Genomic DNA, 6,000 nt, shown 5'->3' with positions numbered 1-6,000 from the left:
TGGTTGACACAAAACTGGAATACACATATATAATAGCAAACTAAAAAAAATGATGTCAATTTTTCTCAGTCCTTTATATAAAAAAATGAATATTGTCAATTATTTTGCCAGACTGTTTCCATCGTAGGAAAGCCACAATAATGTGAGGAGGACCACACAATAATCCTTTTAATGTTGTCAAATAAATATAATTACTACCTTACAATACAACCTACGTTTTTCATGAAGTATTTATTATGTATATATGTATAGGTGGATACAAAAGTAAATGAGAAATTTTAGTAACTCAGTTGATTGAGTATTTGAACTTTCACCTTGTTTTAGAAGGTTCGATTTCTCCATCTTATAATCTTTTTTCCCTTGCTCCTACCACATACACCAATTTAATTTTGTTATAAAAACAATACAAAAGTAAACTTTGAAATTTAGTTCTTATTGTCTCAATTTCATCAAGGCAGTTCGACGAAGATAGAAACAGTCTCCGTCCTGAAAACAGAAGGAAGGGAAGTTTGTCAATACTCACTGATTGATCTAAGTGAGCTACAAAGTTAGTCTTCTAGGATCCACTTACTTCAAAGTGTCCATTTATTATTTGTTAATTTCTTCTCATCAGTGATTATGTACTAGGGTTGTATGAACATGAAATTATTGGATACATATATATCATATAGTATCTATTTTACCAAATTGGATGGATAAAAACAAATGATTTGCTCTGTGTGCTAAACTTATCTTTAGTAAACTTTAGGCTAATGTACAAAAAGTTTCTTAGAAAGGAATAAAACCTGAAAAGATCACATGTGAACATCACTATTTGTTAGTGGATTTATTCATGATTTTTATGTCATAAATTGTCTCATGTTTTGTCATGTATATATTGCTGTAGTAAAGTGTGCCACCAACCACACCTAGATATATACAATCCATTTTTTCTCAAAATCTCTTAAAACTCACTACACAAGTTGCAATGTGAAAATTACTTGCAAATATTAGAGAGAATATTCTTTTTTCGTTTTGATTTCTCACTCGGTGTTTCATATATGTTCTAGGGTCTAATTTAGTTTTATACTGGAAAGTCTTATTTTGAAGAGTAAAACGTTTCCTATTAAAGATGTTTTCATGCATATTCAAAACTTGAACTGAAACATCTGATTAAGAATGAAACAATACTTATCATTTCACTACAATGATATTGAAGAGAAATAGTTAAGAAAATTTATAACAGTAAATCGATTATTCAAAATTTAATTAGTGACATTAATATTGTCCATTTTTTTGTTTCACTATTAATGTTTGGTTTACTATGCCAGAGTTGATCCTAAAGTTATGGTCTTATGGATATATATTAATACGTAATCTGACTAGTGACTAGTTTGATCAAATCTTCTTATATAAAAAACATATGTCATTCTCTTTTCATATTTTATATCACAAATATTTTTATATTGGGAATCTTATGTCTAATTTGTATTAATTACTTTAATTATGTTAGTCGTAATTTGTAACTGTGTAATGACAATACATACATGGTGAACAATTGGATTACTATGAATATATCTAGCAAATTAAGTTTGCTCGTATTGTATTAATTGATTTACGTATCAAAACTTATAACGTTTTAGATTATGCAGGATTATATATTATATATCAAGATTCTTTTCATTCGTTCTAGCAGAGCTAGAAGTTCATGCACGGGTTCGACTGAACTCAATAATTTTTGCTTAAATAGTGTATTTATATTAAGAAGTTTATCAAATATGTACAAATATTAAGTTTATAATCTTGTTATTAACACTTGAAATTGTCATCATAAAAAATTCACAACCCATAAAATTAAAATTCTTACCTCGTCTCTGATTCTTTACGATATAAATTACTTTGCTAATATTCAAGTCTTGCAAGCTGATCCTTGCTAATTCACATGAAATTCCACATACCCTATATTACGATACAATTGTGATGATTTTCTTAAGAGTAGTTAGCTCTAGATCATTATGATTAATTATCTTGTTGCTTGTAACGTGGTTTTAGACCTACCTAATGACAAGTACACTTTTTTTAATTAGTTTTTTAAGGAGAAGATGAAAGGATATATATTAATTGCTTTCAAGCAAATAATGGCAAGGATTAGAAAAGTGATTTGTACTTCATATTATAGTGTTTGTCTCACGTCAATGTTGGATACTTTTTTTGGATTTGTGTTATGATTGTTTAATTAAATAACCTTAAGCATGTGACACGCAATTCCTTGAAAATATATATACTTTGTATCTCAATTTATATGACATTTTTTTGAATTTCAATATCATTGAATTCTTTGTCTTTGTATCGAAATTTGTTGTAGTTGGGTTAAGAGTCTTTCGAAAACAATCTCTCTACCTCTACAAGGTAGTGGTAAGATTTGTGTATATTCTATCTCCGCAAACCTCATTTGTGGGATTTTAATGGATATATTGTTATATTGTTGTTTTTGAATTTCGATATTCAAACAAGTCTTTCTTTCCGTATTTTTTTATATCTTTTAAATATATTTCAAAAGGCTTTAAAATTTTATATTAAATTTACAATCAAAATTAAATTATTTGACTCAAATAATTCGAACAGTGTAATAAATTGAAATGGTGGAGTATATATATATATATATATATATATATATATATTTTGCACATGAGTTCACACGCAATTTCAGGAAATTTATAATTAATATATTGTTACAACAGAACTACATGTTACTTTCATTTCAGAATTTCAGTTGAAAATACTCTGCTAGCTGAAAATTCAATTGGTTGTAAAAAAATTTAAAACGTTAATCAAAATTATAAACATAATTCTTTGGATTATACTGAAAGATCCAAATAACTTTGAGCTACATAATATTAAATTCAAGTGAAGAAGATCTATGCAACATTTGTTTTATTCGTCGAGGGTCCATTTCAAAAATCAATTGCTTTTATGTGTTATAAAAATAAAATTACACCCCTCCCTTTAATTTATTTATCTTACTATTGAATAGTTAAAAGAATATTTTTTTATCATAATTTTAAAAACTTTTTAAATATTTTTGGGCTATTAAAGAATATATTTTTAATCATAAATTTTTTAATATATATTTTTTATCATTAATTATTGTAACTTTTTTTTTACTCCTTCCTGAAACCGCATACGCAGTACGGAATGTTTATCATCTAGATAATTTTTTACTTATAATATTTTTTATATATAATTTTTAAATATGTAGATTTAAGATTGAAATGAAGTTTTTATATGTGAATCACGCTGAATATTAGATATTTTGATTCTCATACTGTGATTCGAGTCAAACATTTCAATTGGCCCATTAAAAAGAAACATTAATTAACAGCTCCATCATATAATCAGTGTGAGACTTAAATTTAATCAACAACCCCCCCGCCCAAAAAAAAAAAAATGAAGAAAAACCAGCACCCAGAAAAAGAAATAGGATTCTCAGCTTCATTTAAAAAGTTACGTTCTTCAATTAAAATCATAGGTCGTCTAGTCTAAGTAATTAAAATTATTGAAATACTCTTTTTTGGGTGAAATTTAGATATATGGACTTTTCTCATCAATTAAAAAGCAGCTAGCTAGAACTAAAAGAAATAAAAAAATATAAAGTAGTATATATGTAGTTGACAATGGTGATGACAGAGATTTCATTAAGAATGTTCAAGATTTAACATACATATGTATGAAAAATATTTTTTAACATATAGACTTCGTACAATTTTGAATATATATATAATATAATTTTTTTGACGAAAATGTTCTATCGACCATTCTAAACGTGACTACGCTACCTATCGTTGATGAGCTAAAAAGACGAAAAGGCGTAGCAGAGAAATCAGAATAAATTGCATAACTTGAAGGTGATCATACACTAATAGAATATCTCTATATCTCATATGCCATATCATGTGGTCATTCAAGAGTCTCTATCTTAGAAAAGTCCAACCAAATCGATGCGGATTTAGAATTTTTAAAATACGAATATATATATATATATATATATATATATATATATATTATCAAAGAAAGAGATAAAATTAATTTTTATCAAGTGCACTATTTTGTCTTTATAAAACCTGTGAGTTAGAATATTATTTAATTCATATTGACTTGATATCTTTTTTAAAAAAAAATTAAGTAAAACTAATTTACTCTTCCATTTCATTTTTAAAAAAAACAAATTAATATGAAATGAAAGATTGAAATTAATTCTAAAAATATCTATATAAAATATTCATAAATTCACGTATATCATAATTTGAACCTAAATTCGCCCCCTTATTAATTAATGTGGCTCAGAGCACTAAAGAACAATGAAAGGGGGAAAAAAGGCATGTGCTAATTCACGTTTAATGTACAGCAAATTATTGCTCTTCTTGTTACCCCTTTGGCCCTTGACACCACCACATGCTCTTCCTCGTTTGAGACGACACAATTTATATACACTATGGGTGTGTTTTGTATGATTAATTTTTTTTTGGCATAATACATCGCGTTCGTTATTTAAATTTGTCAGAATATTTTATTTAAATATTTAAATTAAGTTATATTTTATTAAAACATGTCAATGGGACATTTTCAGTTTAAATCTTAAAAAGTTCTTTGTGTGTTCTCATTAGTTCATGAGGTAGTGTTAAGTTACATCATAATATGTCATTTCTTTTTACCTCAATAAGTTGTAAAATTCTATATAGTTTTTACGCAATGTTGATGTATGTAATTAGAAATAACGTATTTTATATATTTAACTTAACTATCAAATAGACAAATGAAAACATGAACATTTTCAAGCCATAACTCACCATTAAAGTGTGTTTTTAATTAAAAAAATAGTTTAAACAAATAAAAAATAATAAATAGTTAAAATATGAAACTCGCCGGAAAATAATAATATCTGCCAATTTGTCTCACCATATATATGCATGGACCACAATTGTTAATTCTCTCTTCACATGCATCACATATATTTGACAAATAATAGTAGTGAATAATGATCAATAATATTTGTTATTTTCGGTCTAATCCTCATAAATTTGACAAATAGAATCTTTCGCCGCTAAACTTCTAGAAAAACTTATTTTTTTTTCTTTGAACAGAAACTTGAAGTTGATTGACACTGAATTTGATTAGCAAATTGAGCATTAATTATAGTTTTGTGTCACTATCATTTTTTTCAATTCCTTTTTAATTTTGCCTAACTTCTTTAATTAGATTAAGAAATTTGTTAGGTTTGAGTCTGATTTTCTACCAGATGTACCATTCTTATCTGTGACATTAGCATTGTCCTCGTAGTTTCTTAGTCTCTTACTTCGATTATCATTTGTAATTTTTTATTTTACGTTTAACACATTATGTTGTTGTCATCATTGTTATTATATATATATATATATATATATATATATTACACTGTATAAGTAATTTATATTTCTCATATTATATTCTCTAAAGAAATTAAAAACTTAATAAGTGAACCCATCATTTTCCTCCTTGTCAAATTAGAGCACTGGTCTCTTGTTTTTCCAATTTGTCACAACAAAATATTTAACCCATTCATTCTTATTTTTTGGGAAGTGTAAACAAATTTACACCAATTATGGAGCATAAAAAATTTAAAATATTTCGAGTGATAGTCTTGGACATTACAAATAATTTAAAAACTTAATTACTTAAAATCACATTTAAAAACAATTTATATTATTAATGTAGTATAAGTAACATGTTCAAGTTAATTATTTATCATTTTTGCAAGTCAATATTTAATACTACTCCTTGTTATAGGAAGATACTTGTGATTTTCAATTATTTTTTTCTGTTATTGAAGAATTAAGTTAAATGATCGCTCATTTAACCTCTTAAATTCAAAATAATATATATAAAAGTATATATGATTAGTGTATAACCTTTCTAGATTTGCTTTTAAAAAATGTGAATTCAATCGAATATTGTAATAAAGGTCTTTTATTTTTAAAATTATTT

Source organism: Solanum verrucosum, unplaced genomic scaffold (assembly GCF_900185275.1).
Source record: "Solanum verrucosum unplaced genomic scaffold, falcon-dt-bn FXZP01000060.1, whole genome shotgun sequence".
NCBI lineage: Eukaryota > Viridiplantae > Streptophyta > Magnoliopsida > Solanales > Solanaceae > Solanum > Solanum verrucosum.
This window is presented reverse-complemented; position numbering follows the sequence as displayed.